At 36.6% G+C, this 19,651-nt stretch overlaps 1 pseudogene; it reads right to left on the bottom strand.

Annotated features, from left to right (window-relative positions):
- Positions 1-6,689: 6,689 nt before the first annotated feature.
- LOC143587556 (TMV resistance protein N-like) overlaps positions 6,690-19,651 on the bottom strand; it is a 29,152-nt pseudogene continuing 16,190 nt past the window's right edge.

Genomic DNA, 19,651 nt, shown 5'->3' with positions numbered 1-19,651 from the left:
CACGAGTTTCAAGAAAACAGTAATGAGTATTCACAAGTTAACACTTGTAATCATGAAATAAGTATGTATGTATGTAAATTATGTAATTATGCTAAGCTACAGTGAAGCCTTAACTGTATGTGCTGCGTGCATCCATTTCCCACTCTCAATCAACCACTGTGGCCCCTTTCCGCCCACAACATGCCCCAAGTAGCTATGTCTAACACTACATAGCGTGTTGTATAATTATGGTCATGTGCAAATGGGATAAAGTCTCAGCAATACACGCCGGCTCCGCTTGAGTTTGTCAAACCAATAGTACTATTCACAAGCCACCGGCTCGAAGTTAATCACTGTGATCGTGGGGACTTTCGTGTGTTAGCACTTAGATAATTCACATCAATACAAGTTTCACGTATGTATATGTAATCAAACATGCTTTTCACCCCAAAAGTTCGTAAAACTGTTTAAAGAGTGGGGTCATGAAACTCACGGTTTAGTAGATAATCAGTACTGTATCAGCTCGTGGTTTGTTGGGTCCGCTATGAGTAGTTCCTATAATCAATATTATAATAATATTAATATTTTAATATTATTATAATCTCAATACTAAACTGGGCTGTATAGCTAATCTGGGTGTAGCTGGAACGCCCAGAAAGTGGCAATAGGCTTAGGTTGTGATGTTGTTCAATGTCTAATACTTAGAACTGAACTTGGCTCAGATTACCGTTTTCTCAGCTGGGCCAAGTTGTTCGTTTACGCGTTCAGAAAACAGTTATGGGAAAATAAGCTTGGGTAAATGTATTGGTTAACAAAATGATTAAGTTATAAAGAAGGATCACATACTGGGGTCCCAGATTAGCCACGGGGCCCGTTTCTGTTTATTCAGTTTGATTTAAGAAGAAACGCGCACAATCCATCCGGATTGTCCAGGTTTCTCATAGAAAAGTTCGTTTTTACATAATTAGTCCAAAAATATTATTTTTTATCACTCTTGGTGTTTTGATATTCCCGCAGATTCGTTAACCGCGAACTTGCCGGTTTTTATGAAAACTAAATTTATTTAATCTTTAAATTAGCATAATTAATTAATCGTTAATCATTAAATTATGAAAATTTAGCCACTTATCAATTAAAATATGTAGATTTTCATAAAAAATATTTTTGGAATTTATTTACTGATTTATTAATTTATAAAAATTCATTTTATCAGCTATATTTCGCCTGAAAATCGTCCGTTTACCCCAAATAATTTCCAAAAATTCTACAAAAATTCCTGAATACTCAAATCATGTCCCGAAACAACCTGTATCAATTCCAGAATGTAAAAAGTTCGTGCAATATTCTTTTCGGCCCAAATTCGGCTATAAAAATTCACACGAACGTATATACACAAAATACCTTTAGACTTCTCCAAATGATCTCAAAATTCATATGTGATCAAAATACATCAAATCTGAGTTCCTAGAAAAGTTTCGTAATTTTTGAAGTATTTTAGCTCTTTTTCCCAAATAAACGTCCCAATTCGGTAATAAATTCGCCAAATATTCTCGGATGGTCGAAAAATTACCAAATTTAAACAGGGACGCAATGACATGGTCCCTGATATCCCTGCAAAATTTCAAGGCCTAATAATATGCACATCACAACCTTAACCTAAACAGCCCGTAAGCGAGTGTTTCGGCATTACCTTAGCGGTTTTGGTTCGTTTCTGCCTTTCTAATCAACTTTTCAAGCTCTTATGCTCCTATGTAGGCTAGGTACAGGTCCTATATCACAAACCAAGCAGGTTTCATCAATAGAACAACCCTTTAACTTAGGGTTTCGGCTAGTGCACAAAAACGAACTTTTGAACCGTAAAAACACCGTTTCAACCCTTTAATCCGTGTTTATGGCCAAAAAAACTATCAAACCAGGTTCCTAACCATATGTATGATCAAAACATGTTTTTGGACCATTTTTAAGATTTTTGTATGGTTAGGAATGATTTTTGGTAATCAAACTATGTTTATATGGTATTAAACATGATTAACAAGTTGAAAAACTTGATTAAAATTAATATTTACCTAGGGTTTGAGCATGGATGAAGAAGTCAGATTGTAATCTCCAGAATCTTGATAAATAATGTTGTTCACATGTCTAGGATTGCTTAAATAGGAAGTAACCATTTATAATATCATTATGGGGGGGGGGGGGGGGTTTGGCGGCCGCAAGTTTACTTGGGCCCCCCTTTGCCCAATTTTTGGCCCACTACTTGTTTTGAGTTCCCGGATGTGAAATGCCAAGTCCAAATTTATATCGGGTTCGGTTTTTGGCGTGAAAAATATACCGGGTGCGTCAAACAGTGCGAAAACGAATGTTTTTCGGCTATTTTTGTGTAAATTTATAAAAACATACTATACGTTTGTAAAAATCGAAAATATTTTCACGGATCGCTTAAAACATTTCAAATAAATGTTTGGTAAGTCTTTTTCGGCTTAACGGATGATACAATGCTTGGTTTGTAACTATCTTTCGCGTTTAAATCTATAGCGGGTAGTTAAACGAGCATGTTTTCGTTTAACTTGTTTGCTATCAAACTCAGGCCATATTACTAATATTTTAGCTTATATTAAACGTATATCACTTATAGATGGCCCCTCGGGATTTCTGGGTCATAACCCGACCCGTTCGGTTAATCGTTCATTTGTTACGCAAAAAACGTTTATTTGCTTAATCGATAATTACGTACTGAGGTGTACCTTGTTTTGGCTCAAATGTCACATACAGGTACAGGTCATCACCAATACTGTTACTTTATGTCTATTAGGTTTTCATTATTAGTGATGTAATAGAGTAGAAATGGTTAATTTAGGATTAATTTGAAGTTTTCTTTCCAAATTGAAGTACAAGTACAGATAGATTATGCTTTTATAAATTTTGTATGAAGATTAACTAACATTAGAAGTTAAATGTTCTTTTTGATATTACGGTAATTTGAACGCCCCTTCTAATTGCGTTTGCTTTATATATTTGATGACACCTTTTAATATAGTAGTGATCATGCTGCTGTAGCCGGCCACCACAATAGTGTTAAGTTGCAATATAGATAATCCTCCATAATTTATGCTTTAACGGATCAGTAGCGCTACAATAAGTTATTTAGTCTTCATTGTTGTTGTACATGAATAGATTAAAATCAAAGTGATTATTCACTGTCCTGATTTGGTATCGTTTGGAGATACACATCAAGTACTCGATGAAATGTTTCAACCAAGTTTTCAAGATATAGATTACTGGCATCTTCCAAATGATGCAGATAAGGAAGGAATGAATTATACAGGAAAATTAAAATATTTAGCTTAAATAAAAACTAGTCATATCTTCATACCATCATATTTAGGTATCTTTTATTTTATAATTTTGTAACTTATCTATTGTGTAGGTGGAGGCGTGACTCTTTTATATGCTTCCCAGGAGCTTGAAATGCTTCAGATTGCAATTTTGACCAGTAGATTGGTGTTCAAACAATCCAAAATGCTCTCAAGGTATATTAATATGCTTTGTTAAAAGTCATAATTTCACAGTGCGGTTTATATTGTACATCAAATAACCAACCTCATCAGTTGCTGACCTTTTAGTTTATATTGGATTTCTATGTACAACCACCAATGCACATGATCCCTTCTACTGCTGGAGTCGAAGGTTCTGTTGTTGGAAAACTATTGGAGCAGGATGACTCGGATCTTGGATATGATGCTACTAAAGGTCTCTCTCTCTCTCTCTCTAAAATGTTTTGGGCTGACACAAACTCACCCGTTTACATATGAATGGTTGGTTTGGGTTATATTTTGTTTGTGGTAGGTCTAATGGGTTAAACTAAAAAGATAGCTGAAATAGAAACTGGTTGAGCATGTCAAAAGTTATCCATAGTGCATTTTAATGCAACACATCATTTTATGCAGAAGATTAGATTATCATTAAAATAATATAGTATTATAATCTTCAAGTAAAGAAAAATGCACTAGCCTAGTCATTATTATCCACCTTTATTTTTCTGTCTGGATAGAGAGTAATAATGAGTTTAAAATTATCCTATTTGTCAAACAAAAGGATGAAACTGTATCAAATTTTTTAGGAATAAGCCCACATGAGTTTATTCTATTAAGGGCCTTCAATAGGTTATAAATTATCTTAACTATTGTCACCGGTATTCTAAACTTGAATGGGTTCTATGACAACGAATGTTGGCCAAATTAGATATATACAAGAACTTAACAAACACTTTGGCTGTAGCCGTCATTGTATCAGTAGGCTGGATATGCTATGAGGTAAGATTTGTTACTCTACATAATTAGGTGATGTAAATGTTTTTTCTATGCATAATCTTATGATGATTGTAAATTAACAATATCCTGTCTCTTAATAAAAAGTAGGCCCGTTTCATATTTAGACACAGTCTATATTATGTTATATATATATCTATATATCGATAATTAGGGATATGTATGCCAAGTCTGAAACAAGCGTGCGTGCACCTGTTGGGGATACGGACTTCTTCCCAGTAGAGGTAGGCCTTCACCAAGGATCAGCATTGAGCCAGTTCCTTTTTGCAGTAGTCCTAGATGAGTTGTCAAAGTTGATTCAGGATACTGTTCCTTGGTGCATGCTTTTCGTCGACGATATCGTGTTGATCGTAGAGAGTAAACAAGATCTGAATATGGGGCTAGAGGAGTGGCGTTCTGCTCTAGAGAATAAAGGTTTGAAGATTAGTTGGTCAAAGACGGAGTATCTTTACTCTGACTTTGGTGGGGTAAACGATGATGAAGATGTCCAAATCGCAATTGAAGGCCAGGAGGTTCCGCAGTCAACCAAGTTCAAATACTTGGGATCGTTTGTGCAAAGTGACGGGGCCATAGATAGTGATGTAGCCCATCGTGTCCAAGCAAGATAGTGTAAATGGAGAGCTGCCACAGGGGTATTGTGCGACAAGAGGTTCCCTACTAAATTAAAGGGAAAATTTTATAGGGTTGCGATTAGACCTGCGATGCTATACGGAACAGATTGTTGGGCCATTAAGAAGACACACATGCGCAAGTTGGAGGTAGCAGAGATGAGGATGCTAAGGTGGATGTGTGGACACACAATGTTAGACCGAATAAGAAACGACGCTTTTCGGGAAAGACTGGGGGTGGCTACTATATCAGATAAGATAAGGGAAGGCAGATTGAGATGGTTTGGACATGTAAAAAGGAGACAGACAACGGCTCCCGTTATTATAGAGGGGAGGAGGGGTAGAGGTAGACCCAAATTGACTTGGGATGAGAGGATTAGGCGTGATTTGCTAGAGTTGCACCTCTCTGAGGACATGGTTGAGGATAGGAGTTCTTGGAGACGTAGAATTAAAGTTAAAGACCTTTAGAATGACGGGCTATTATTATTACTATCCCTTTTGCTATTGCTATTGCTATTGTGGTGGGTGTTGTGGTTGTTGTTGGTATTACTATCGTTCTTACTATTAATTCTACTTTTAGAATTATTATTTTCTACTTATTATTATTTACTAAATTCTACCGTGTGTTGTGTTTTTCGTTTACCTATAGTGAAATGTTGAATTAAACAGACTAATATCATAGTACTGTAGTTGATTGTATATATATATATATATATATATATATATATATATATAAACATTATCTGTATATCTATTTACTTTTGAGTTGAGGGTCTCGCAGGAAGCAACCTCTCTATCTTTAGGGATAGAGGTAAGATGTGCCTACATCCCACCCTCCCCAGACCCTACTTATGATAGCCTAGGCTATTTGTGGTGGGAAATACTGGGTATGTTTGATTGATTGATTGTAGTAGAACATTAATATCTACTGTTGTTATTGCAATTAGTTGAAACTTAAGTGTGTAATAAATATTAAAACTGTTTTAGTTCGTTAGCCAATTGATATTGACTAGGGAGTAGTATATTAAGGTGTAACATGAATTAATTCTTTTGTATAGTGGTTAGGTATGAACTAAGGCTGAGCTCAGCATGCTCTCAAGGTATATTTCCAGAAGAGTATCATTGCTGCATTGGTAAGATCTATTAAGTTGCATAACTCAGTCAAGATTACGTGATATTTGAACATATGAATCAATGATGGATTCCATGCTATTTTGAAGTTTTTTTTACTCTTTCCTATGAATACTTGCATGAATTTAACTGTTTTCTGCTTTTTCAATGCTCACAACGTGCAGGTTTAGAGCTCATGGATAATATGGCTGTCTATCAAGCCTAAGAGCGCTTGTGCAGGTGAACAATCGATATATTATTTTACTAATTGGCGTTAGAGATAGAACTTAGAACTTGGATCAACTAAAATGTTAATAATTATCTAATGAGCAGGCCATGAGGAATAGATGTGAAGACTGATGACACGAATTCGGGAGCTGTATTCATGAATGCACTTACTAGAAAGCATATGCGGATTTTCTTTACTAAAAAGCGTGTATAGCTAGAATAACATTTTTTTATATATGTTTACAGAACTCGAATAACATTTTCTATTGAACGTCTTTTATAGAAATTTCTTGTTTTGTTTGTGTTTGCATCTATAATTTTATTATTTGATATTTTAATAGTTTTTTTTGCAAAAAATATTTCTACTGCATTGTGAAATAAATATGGTCACAAATCTGCCTCAAGAGAGCAGGTGCAAGTTGATCGCAGAAAGTAGTGGTTAGAATATATGCAACCGAGCACTGGTCGGAAGATCTGAGACCGCAGCACCGGTCGGAAGATGTGAGACCGCAGCACCTATCACCTGATCGGAAGATGTGAGACCGCAGCACCGGTCGGAAGATGTGAGACCGCAGCACCGGTCGGAAGATCTGCGACCGCAGCACCGGTCGGAAGATCTGCGATCGCAACACCCGTTGGAATATCTGCGATCGCAGCACCTATCACCTGATCGGAAGAAGTGAGACCGCAGCACCGGTCGGAAGATCTGCGACCGCAGCACCGGTCGGAAGATCTGCGATCGCAACACCCGTTGGAATATCTGCGATCGCAGCACCGGTCGGAAGATTTGCAACGGAAGACGGTCGCAAATGTAACAATGGTTGCAAAACAGTCGCAACAGAGCAACTGCGACCAGCGTTTTTCCGACTACACTTTCAGTTGCAAAACGTTCGCAACAGGGCAGTTGCAACCGTTTTCCGACCGAAAAGGCTGTCACAAATGCTTAGTTTTGTAGTAGTGAATGTAAACATTAGTTGTAGCTTCATTCATCATCATAGGATTTTACATAGAATTTGACAATACAATGAAAAGAAGTGCTACAAAAATGAATAAGAAAACCCTATTTATATGCAAGCAGTTTCTAGTTTTCACAAATATAGAGTTCTTGCATTCTTCAGCTTCGTACACCTGTGCCAAGACTACAAACTAGTGTTCGTACACCTGTGGGGATACCGACTTCTTCCCTGAGGGATCAGCGTTGAGCACGTTCCTTTTGCAGTAGTCTTGGACGAGTTGTCAAACTCGATTCAGGAGACAGTCCCGGGGTGCATGATGTTCGCAGATGATATTGTGTTAGTTGATGAGGGAAAATAAGATCTGAACATGAGCCTGGAGGAGTGGCGAGAAACTTTAGAGAGGAAAGGGAAGGGAGATTGAGACGGTGGACATGTGAAGAGAAGACGGTTGAAGGCTCTGGGTAGAGCCGTAGAAAACATTACTGTAGGGGGAGGAGGAAGGGTAGAGGCCGACCCAAATTGACTTGGGATGAGAGAATTAGGCATAATTTGCTCTATTTGCACCTCTCCGAGGACATAGTTGAGGATGGAAATTCTTGGCGACGTATAATTAAGGTTAAGGACATTTAGGGAAATGTATAGTTTTGATTAAAATGCGTCTTAAGGGTTGTTATTGAACTTATTTCTGTCTTGTGACACGCTAATTATTTATTTTCATATCCTTGTACATGTTCAAATTCTTTTTAATTCAACTTAATTTAATTTTATATGTGTGTATCTTTTTGATTTTTAGTACTAAATAATATATTATTGTTATATTCTATTTTTAAATTATTATCTTGTATTTTATCATATGTTATTATTTGTTACTATTACCATTATCTTTATTTATCTATTTAATACTATGACTAATGTAATTATTACCTATTTGTTTATTGTTGGCGTTTCCTTCTTGGTGTCATAGCTATGATGGAAGCAACTAGATTCTTCGGGATAGAGGTATGGTTTGCCTACATCTCATCCTCTTCTCATCGGCTGACCCTACTAATAGTTGTGCTATTGGTGGGATTTTACTTGGTATGATTATATTTGGTCGTGTTTTGCATTCTTCAGTTTTCGCTTTTGAACCTTCAAGTGACAGTTTTCGCATAGCCAACTTCATCTCCTCTGTTCTCGCATGTAAGACTGTTTTCGCTTTTAGCATGTCAACTCCAAAACGTGGTCGACTCCCGAGCATCTTTTATAAGCTTTTCAGTGAGTTATACGAACAAAGAGTTAAATGTTTTTATAAAATAACTTACTTGTTGGTACATTACTAGAGAACACGCTTTTTACGACAGAATTTTCAGTGTGGCGATCAATGTGCGACCGAAATCACGGTGGGTAAAACACACGCCGTGATTGCCCTGCTGCCACCTATTTGCTACCGCTGATCTTTTTTATTGTGATCGAGGACTTTTGTGACTGTTTTGGCGTTTTCTACTGTATAGTACTAATTACTGTGATCGTGTTGCGACTGCATAACACTGATTATTGTGAGCTCTTTACGACCGCATAGCACCAATTATTACTACATGTAATAGAAATGTATAGTTTGACATATTCCACAAAGTTATTCGAATAACAAAATTTATGCAGACAAAATGTTACTGACATATTCCACAATATATACATTCAAAATATTGTTGCTGGTCCAGAGACGATTATTGACAAGCTATCATCTGTCTTAGCCTTCAAATTTTCAGCTATATATCAACTCCAAAGGCTATAATTCTATATAGGTTATTGCCTGTGAATACAACTTAAATTAACACATATCCCATAGTACCTTTGATCTTGTAATGAGAGAATAGTATAGAAGTGAAAATATACCTGAGATCAGGTACATATTGCAGACTTCTTCTGGGAGAAAGCTTTAAAGACCACTCTGTCCTCTAGTGAAAAGAAACAAGATGAAAGATTATAGATTACTAACTATGCTTCACATAAAACTTGACCATATATTATCAATAAAAACGGCATATACCTTTGTAATTGGCACCCTCATCAATGAAAGCGTGATAATTATAATATGTTTCACTGGTACAAAACTTAAATAACCAGTAATCTAGAATGTATTTTCCTGTTGTTAGCTGAAAAGCAGAGAGATCTCCACCGATTATGTGATTCCATGATTTATAATAACCCAACACATCTTCCGCCATCCTTCCATCATCATCATCATCATCATACACAAGGCCAACCCCACACTCCTTTGTAACTTGCTCTTTACAATGTAACCACTCTACAATAATATTAATGTGGTCACCACCTTTCATCTCATTCGGCCCAAACATCCAATGGCTTAGCAAACATATCGAGTCGGCCTTTCCACCTAACTTGACTTTTTCAATATAATGCCTATAAATCCAGGTTTGGTTTTTTGTAACATTACTAATTTTTATCATTGGCAACTTGAAATAAGTATGTGGATTTGTCTCTACATAGCAGAATTCAATCCTCGAAGCGTCTTAGGACATGATGGGATAGTAACTGATATTGATGTGCCCTCACTTTTACACCTAATCCACTCCGGCATTTCTTTCCCCTCATACATCGTGCTGAATATTCCAAATTCAAAGTACATCTGTCAAATAAAACATTAATTAATCACCTTAAATTCATAACATGCTCGCAGACGCACGTAAATAACAAACAAGATAAATAGTAGGAGTAGGAGGAAACCTGGGTTTGAGATTTATCCCATTGTCTACATTTAAGAGTTTCTAAGCGCCTTTCTTTAGTAAACTCTAAGTTTGTCCAGCCCAAACTATCTAGCACCTTTTCCTCAACACATGCCATATCTTGGATTTGATCCTACCATCAATTTCAAATGATGATAATAATTCATCAACTCCAAATAAGTTGAGTGGGGACATTTCTAGTTCAAATTTAATTTTTCTCAGCAAAGGCCTATAATCATGTTTGAAACTGGTGTGAGTACAAATTGATAATACTCTTAGCCTACGCGGAGGATTCTCAATTGATACCACCTTATAACAGTCTTCCATATAAAGTTTCTCAAGCCTAGGAAGGCTTCTCACACAATTGGGCATTGAAACAATTGGATTATTATCTAAACATAATTCCTGTAACATCGATAGGCAACTCAAGTCCTTGGGAAAGGATTCGTTACACAAATTGTTATTGGCAAGTGATAAAGTTCTCAATGAGCTCGGTAGAGAAAACACAGAGAGCTTCAAATCACTTGGTATAGCCTCGGTTTGAGCTTGACAAGAACTACAACCATCTAACAATAGTGTTTTAACCTTCTTTAGCTTGCCTATAGATATTGGATGCCTTCTAAGCTTGTAGTAGTAACTCAGATCAATGTGGACAAGTTCAACACATTGCGTAATTGAGTCACACACCTCAATCAAACTGATGCACTTTCTAACTATTAACCGTTCAAGTGCAGGGAGTTCGAAAAAACCACCAAGACTGTGAAGTTTTTCACTGAAACTCAAATCAAGAATCTTTAATGATCCAAGCAATGATTTATCTTTTGAGCATGATCCAACCAACTGCTAAAACATAGATAATTCATGAAATGTATTTACTCAAGACAAATGAATAATAAGATTTGTCTTGTGTGTGGTGACTTTAGTGTTATCAATCTTTTTATGTAATTGAGATTTACACGAGAACGAAGAGATCTCAAGTTAAGCTCGATCCAACATAGTTTAGGAGGTGAGGAGTTTTGTTTAGGCAGAGCCAAACAACATGCATTGGTAGTTGGCAATGATTTTTCTGCCAACCAAACTAGGGATAAACACAATGGTTTAATCTCTCTAGCTAACCAACTTCATTTTACAGCCTACAAAATCGATTTTTTTGGTATTAAAGGATTAGAAGAAGATGCTAAATAATTATGTGTTTGGTCTTAATTGTGCCAATGACCTAATTAAGGCTTTGATTATCTGATTGTGATTTCGTGTAAATCTAAACACTGTTTGGTTTAAATACTAGAATCTGAAAGTTTACCAAGTGGTTGAAATTTTTCCCAATTAATGGATTATTAATTATTAGTTTATTACCAATCTGATACACAATTATCTAAAGTCTTACCTTTTGCCTCTTCAAGGATGGTTGTGGGTTACTATAAGACACGTCAAAAGACTCAATATTGCTGTAGGACATGTCAAGAGCAACAAGATTCTCCAATGGCAAGTATAGGTGTATAGACTTTAAAGGGAACCCATGCATACACAACCATCTCAATTCTTCTGGAATATTCTGGAAACATTCCCTTATTTGCACATAATTGAGTTGTAGTAGCATTAGGTTATCCATCTTACTTAACGCCCCTGTTTGCAACTCAAATGACCCACGTGACTTCTTTTTGTCAAGCATTCTCATATCAAGGGTAAGACCTAGAAGATTTTCTGTAGCCTACAAAGAAAAAAGAGCTCAAAATAAAATCCCATGTATATAGACCACAAAAATACTTATAACATGCATAAATACTTAAAGAAGACACTGTCTCTTACTTTTTTTTGTTTCAACACTTTGAATGACTCCTCGTGACACCATAATCGACTACGCTCCCATGGCTTGTCACGTGATTCTTGACGTACTAAATCTCTTCCCATCTCTTGAACCAACTGATGCATCACCAACTTGTTATCCCGCTCAATTCTAAGAAAGCATCTGTCAATGAGACTCCTAATCCCAGATCTCGTGTTTATATCGCATGCATTCAATATTGTTTCAGACAAATCTCTATTCATTCCCACAAAAAAACATGCAATATGCTTAAACAATTCCTTATCATTTTCGAATGGCAAAGTGTCAAAGCTCATCTTCAAGACATTTTTTATATGGGAATGAGGTTCCTTCTTCAAAGATTCTATGGAATCCTCCCATTCGGCTACATCTCGTTTATGTAACGACTTGCCCAGAACTTCTAGAGCTAATGGATGCCCTTCACAATACCTTGCAAGACTTTAGACACCTCTTCATAGCCTTCGTCGGGATAGTTGCAAATGAATGCATGAAGACATAAAAGCTTCAGAGATGCGTCCTCAGATAAGCCTTCAAGTGTACACTCCGTATGCTTGGGCTTAACTTTTGTTTTGAATAGGGCACATCTCTGTATTAGGGATGCGTCCTTGGTAGTTATTATGATTTTGCTTCCAGAATGAAAACCTTTGTTTCCAAGTAAAGCATCCAATTGATCCAAACTATCGACATCATCAAGGACTAGTAACAACTTCTTACGAGCAAGTGCCTTCTCAATCATAGAGGTGTATGCAAAAATATCATGAATTTGATTTAAACATGGTTTTGATATATGATCACAAAAAGTTGCTTTTGAACATCAAGCAATCCATCATGTTTACCAGCACATCTCCTGCTTATATCTCCAACAAAGCTGCTCAAGTGTTCACGACAATGTAACTCGTATATATGCTTGGCTAAAGATGTCTTCCCTATCCCGCCCATACCCCAAATAGTGAGAATATCGGCAGTATGGAGGGATCCATCTTTTAGCCATGAAGTGATGCGTTCAATGTGATCTTTCATTCCAATAAGTTGAGGCATAGTAGACCCTAATGGTACACCTAATCTACCGTAGAGGTCGTGAACAATTTCCTTGATAAGCTCTGTTTCCAACCTAAAAACTGATTTTAGTGAGAACAAAAATACACAAACCATGAAACTTATAAACCGGATTCAAAATCAAAGTTTTATAATACCAAGATATAGTGATTAAGGTTTCAAAACACAACTCTATGATTTTTTATGGCAATATTTAGTTGTGGCCTAGTGGTAGGAAGGTTTGGGTTCTTCAGTGGAGGCCCAAGTTCGATCCCACTTGTGTCACTTTGGGTGGATATTGACAATAAAGGATTTGAGCTAAGCCTTACGAGTTTGTCAGTTCGGATCCCGAGCCCACCCTGGTTTTCATCCCTGTGTGTTACGCTAGAGAGTTCTTCTTTGGGGCCGCACAACAACTGTCAAGTGGCAGCTGCCGGTATGGTTTTCCGGGGAAATGCCCAACCAGCGTGTGCCCGGTTAAGACAACATAGCCCGACCAGAGTGAAACAACGGCGCTCTCCAAATTAAAGAGTACAGTGGCCTAAACACAAAAAAGAAAGTCGTTGTTCTTAAAAAAAATTAGCTTGACAGAAACAAATATCTAGTCCTTTGCTATTGTCACTTCAGTTTTGCATTGAAGTGACAAAGATAAGTCCTAATTCGAATACATTAGAGGTATGGAGAGAATTGTTGCAGCTCACGAGCAAGGGCACTAAGAGTGGGAAGCCTAGCTAACACAGTCCTCTTAGCTTAAATGCTGGTGGAGATAATAAGTTAATAACTTGCATCATTGGGAAAAGTTATATCAAGCATTCATGAATATAGTAGGGTATGGAATTCATCCCAGTGAAATCAAGCAGTATGTGGTGGTACATGAAAAACATCTCAGGACATCAAAGCGAATTTAAAGAGGTTTCAATCATTATTCAAGCGATCCTGTAATGTGCAGGGTCTGTGGAAATAGCATTTCATGTGGATAGCTTTTTAGCCTTTGAACACCCCCTAAAGGACCTCTTTCAAAGCACAGCCACTCTTTAAACATCAAAACTATGTAAAGTAGAAGACCAATATACAATTGACAATGAGAAATCTTGTAAATGGTGTGGGAAGATGATGATCACCTTTAGTAAAACATCACTTGTACTCAATTCTCAAACATTCTATAAGGGGTCATTAACTGCTCCTTAAGATTTGGAGTTAGAACAGTTAAATGTGAAGTCACTTTTCTTACATGGGAATTTGGAAGAAAGGATTATATGAAACAACCTAAGAGATTTAAGGTAAAGGGTCAAAAAATAAGACTTGTTTGCCATAAAAACTCTTTGTATGGCCTAAAACAGCCACCAAAGCAGTGGTATAAAAGGTTTGATGAGTACATGGAGACTCGTGATTTTTACAAGCTGCTGCTATGATAGTTATATTTACTATATAGTATAGCAAGGGCAATTTTGTCCATTTAATGTCGTATCTAGATGACATGCTTGTATCATGTAAAGACAGAGAATACATCAGAGGTACAAAAGAGTTATTGATGGTGGAGTAGTTAGATATGAAGGAGTTAAAAAAAAGCTAAAAAGATCTTTGCTATGGAAATTCATAAGGAAAAAAATATGAGATAGTTAAGGCTAACTCAATATTCTTGTGTGCAAAAGGTGTTGGTAAAATATGGCATGACTAGGTGTAAAAGTAAAACAGAAGACACCTATGCACAGGGCCGGCTCAACGAATGTGGAGGCATAAATCGAAATAAAATTTTGAGGCCTTTTTATGGCAGTTGTTAAGAAAATAAACTGCTTACTATAAGTTTTGAACTCATACTTTAATAACAACTAAGCCTACCATCACACCAATATATTACTTTGAATTTACTTTAATCATTATAATATATCTATATATAATGTTTTCTTGGACTTAGAAGCCTTAATTAAGTGTGGGCCTAAAGCCCTAACTTGTCGCTAGCCCATGGGCCGAACCTGCCTTTGCATACACATTTCAAACTATCTTGCAAAGATTCTCCAAGTAAAACTCGATGGGAAGCAGTAAGATGGATGCTCATGTATTTGGTTGAAACAAAAACATTTGACTTTTTATTTGGTGGTAATTTTGATGACATCAGGGGCGAAATTTAGTGAGTTCCTGCCCCCCCCCCCTCCTGTTTTTTGTGTAATAGTGTAAATTTACATGTTTTCGTTCGAAAATTTTTATACGTAATGTAAATTTACCCATTTTCGACTTAAAATTTGAACTCGGCCCCTGCATTTATGAATTTTTTAATGCATTAACCAAATCGGCTCACTTCATCACGTTCCGAGAGAAGTACTCCGTGGAATATCTCGCTCAAATCTATGTTCGTGATATCATGTGCCGCCATAGTATACCATTGACCATTATCTTCGATCGTGATGCTCGTTTCACCTCTCATTTTTGGAAATCACTTCAAAATGCTTTGGGAACTCGCCTTGATCTTAGTATCGCATATCATCCTCAAACCGATGGCCAATTCGAACGCACAATCCAAACCTTGAGGATATGCTTCGATCGTGTGTACTTGATTTTGGTGGAAATTGGGATTCTTATATTCCGCTTATTGAGTTCTCATACAATAATAGCTTCCATTCTAGCATTGGTATGGCTCCATTTGAAGCTCTCAATGGTCGCAAGTGTCGTTCTCCTATTTGTTGGAACGAGATTGATGTAACATTTCGGTTTTTATCATATTTGTTTATCATTGTCTGAGAATTATTCAGATCTTAATATTTTATAAAACCTTGCATTATGAGTTATTAAGTTTCTTTATGTTCACATCTAACCCTCCATGTTTTAATTATTGTATATTTCTAAATATATCCAAAATAATTAATAAAATTATCAATGTTCAAACTAGAGGGACCAAAACTGCCAATACATGAAAGCTGCCCCTACTGGTCGCCGGAGCGCTGCGCGGCGGCCCTAGGCCCGCCGTCGCGCGACGCGGTGGGATAGCTGCACAGTCAGCTCGTTTATATTGTTTCCTTAGTTCGTTTTTGGCATAAAATCGGTTATTTTCGGCATGAATCGCGAGAATTAAGGGCCAAGGAATCGTTTTATAACTGATATACATGTTATACCTCGTTTCTTATTCACCAAGATCATATCTTTATGATATATGCTGTGATTCTTTCATTAATTACGTAATTTCTTGCTTAACGGGCCAAAACGACTATAATTGGCTCGGTTTAGATTTTGCTATATAAACTAACCTTAAATCACCTGTCACAACTTTACCTAAACCCTAATATTCATCCCTCAGCCGTCACCCTCTCTGCCTCTCTCAAAAATCTCTTCGGTTTTTGGTGTTTCGTTGAAGAACCGTTCATTAAACGGTTGACTTTGCATGCTTAACGACCTTTGACTCGTTATAACTCCTCATTCGTGCACTTTCCGGGTAAGTTGTAAACTGAGTTATCATTCATAAACATTCACTAGTCGATAAACTTCAATCAATTTCTGAGATTGAAGGGTATTGACTGGTCAATTGCTTTAAAACCCGATAAAGGGTAAAACAGTCAACATCTTTGACTTCTCATTTTCTCACACTTCTGGTCGGATTCAATGTTCGGTCCAGAAGACTTTTCTTCTCATAATTAAATTTTAAGGGTTCTGAAAAAAACCCGACTCCCGAATCGAAGTTCGGATTCTGGTCAGACTCGACTCGTTTAAACGTTAAAATTGACATAACTTGAGTTCTACTCATCCGTTTGGATTGATTCCAGCGGCGTTAGGTTCGTTTTTACTCATACTTTCACACCGTTAAGTTTCAGGTTCTGTTGATTATCTTCGTTCGGCGCGTTAATCGGAAGACTCGTTGTTTATTTCTTAATGTCATATTAACTCGCTTATTATAAGGTGAGTTTTGTCATTCCACCGTTTTCACATATTTTCAAACATTTTGGGGGCGTATACGTACTTATAGTATTTCGTATTATACATATCTTAATCATTAGCAAACGTTGTATTGTGTGTGAATTGCTAGACTTATTTGCTAATTGATTACTTGTTTAATTTGCGCATTCGGAGAGGTCCACCATGTTCTCATTATAGTATGATCATACGACCGTCTAGTTTTAACCGGCGCCCGATTCGCTTGGCAATGGTTCACTTGACACTTATTTGCTCATTGGTTTGGTTTATTTACCGCTTTACTTACGTTTTGCAACTTTTCATATTATGTATTATTGCAAAACTTAATGACTTGCTCACTCAACATTATTGTTGACAAACCTATTGTATTTTCTACGTATATGCAGGTTTTCGCATGAACTAAGGACTTGAAGTATTGGATTGCTAGTCGAGACTTTAGGAAATCATAAAGACAATTTACTTAAATTTTAACCTAGATTATTTCTTTATTTGTTATGGATTATTGTTGGAATTTATTTGCTATTTTTGGATATTATTGTTTTATTTGGAATAAAATAAATTATTAGATATTGTCACCATTATTGTATGATAGTTACCTTGAGCTATGAGCAATCATGCTCACGCCTAGGCATTTCTGCCTTAGGTTGGGGTGTGACAATTAGTGAAGCCCAAATCACCGGTTCCGAGATTGTTCAAGATACTACCAATCGTATCGATCAAATTCGCAAGAATCTTCTCGCTGCTGGAAGTCGTCAAAAAAGTTATCCGATAGGCGAAAGCTGACGACCTTGTCCTTCTCAAAGTATCCCCTTGGAAGGGGGTAGTCTGTTTTGGAAAGAAAGGAAAACTAGCACCCCACTTCGTAGGCTCATTCAAGATCCTCAAAGGTTTGGAAATGTGACTCAAGTTACCACAAGAACTTACCGGTGTTCATCCAACCTTTCATGTCTCGAATCTCAAAAAGTGCTTAGCCGAGGGAAATCTTCACATACCCCTAACGAAGTGTGTATCAACAAAACAATGTAAATGATTGAAAAACCCGTTGAAATCGTGGGTCGTAATGAGAAACGAACCAAGTGAAGCCGCATCTGGTTAGTCTACGTACGTTAGAATCACGGCATGGTGCTGAATTTCCTTGGGAACGCAAAATCGTTATGAAAGATAAGTATCCACATACTTTTGTCGTAGCTACTTTCTAATTTCATGACGAAATTTTCAAAAGTAGGGAATACTGTGACATTCGTCATTTTTGGTGCACATTTGTACTCTTTTTATATTATAAACCCAACCCGTTTTGGCTTTCGAATCATTGCACCTTAATAAGACAAAGAATTTTATGTTATAGTCATGTTTCATACTTGTCGGTTCGTTCCAAAGTCTTTAACGGTGTTTTAAAACGCTTATTTTATGCTCAAAACGACTTAAAATGAACTACAGGGACTAAAATGCCAAAAAAGCAAAGTTTGGCTGAGAACCCCACCTCACGTGATGCATAAGGCTGACCTCAGCCCACAGCGCAGCAGCCCTAGCTCGTTTTAGCAAAAAATCACTTTTTTTTAACATTTTTTGTTTCGTTTAAGCTCATTTGAGGCCCGAATGCGTGTTGTAACCATCCAAACCAACCAAGACTCAACTCATAATTACTCTAAAACCCTCCAAACGTGTTTTTATCTTTGGTTATAATTTATTTAAATCAAAACTCATTTCTTTTAATAAAGCATCAAAGTGTTCCGGTTATCCATTGGGTAAAAGTTTTATCCAACCCCTCAAACCCTAATACTCCCCTATAAATACCCCACTATTTTATCCATTTTCTCCTGCTCATTTTCACTTCCTTCCCCCAAAGTGTTTGATCTTGCAAGCTGTTCTAGCTAGTTTTGTTTAAGTTTGACTTTAAAAGTCAACGGAACCGATTCTTACATTTCAATCCTTTTCAGGTATATATATTTTTGATATTTTAAGTTGTTCTAAGTTAATATATGTTAAGAAAACCATTTTCATATTTTTTAAGCCTTTTGGACCTTCAAACACGTATTTATGCATTTTAAGTTCGTTTGGTCATTTTCGGGAAGTTTGTTCGCTTAACTTTCTTGCTTGAGTTTAAATATTGAAATTTTACTATATTTTAGTTCTATGATTTTGGACATGTGGCAACCATCATCGCTCTCATACCAAGTCAACAACCGTACCAAACCGAACACTCGTTTAAACACTTTAATTAACTTTTAAGCAACCATCCTCGGTTTCATACCGAGTCAAGGACCGAACCAAACCGAACACTCGTTTAAGAACTTTAGTTAGCTTTTAAGCAACTATATTGCATCAAACACTTTAGGTCTGAGTTTTTCTTCATATTTTAGTCATTATATGGTTGATATGAAAGTGTAGAACAAGCCTCGGCTTGAACCCAAGTTTCGGGTAAAAACCAAGTAAAACCGAACACTTGTTTTAGCAAGTTAATTAATGTTCAAACCACCAAAAGTTAAACTTATTTTTTTTGTTATGTTTTATTTTATATTACTCATGTTACTTCAGATTTTGGAAGTGTTAGAACAAATCTTGGGCTTAAACCAAGTTTCGTAAAAACCGAGTAAAAGTCGAACTACTCGTCTTAACGAGCTAGTCACCGTTCAAACTATCAAAAATCTTTCCAAACCTTTTTAACGCATGTTGCACTTTATAATATTTATATTTCTAAGATTATGGTGTATTGAAATCAAACTTGGTTTTATAACGAGATCGGGCCGACTTACACTCGCTTAAACCCGAGTTTTTGGGACTTTAATTGATAAATTTCCTCAAACTTGTTTAAGCTACTTTTTTATTGAAGTTATTCGTATATTTAAAATGTTTGGTAAATTGGATGTGGATTTGCTACTTTTTCAAGTCTCGAATCGACTAAACCGAACAAATCTTAAAAGTAGGATTTTGATGCTTACATTAGCGGGATCATGCACACTAGCAC

The sequence above is a fragment of the Bidens hawaiensis genome, unplaced genomic scaffold, assembly GCF_021521415.1.
Source record: "Bidens hawaiensis isolate Kalapana, Puna unplaced genomic scaffold, B.hawaiensis_p1.1 tig00035561_1, whole genome shotgun sequence".
Classification (NCBI taxonomy): Eukaryota; Viridiplantae; Streptophyta; class Magnoliopsida; order Asterales; family Asteraceae; genus Bidens; species Bidens hawaiensis.
This window is presented reverse-complemented; position numbering and strand designations above follow the sequence as displayed.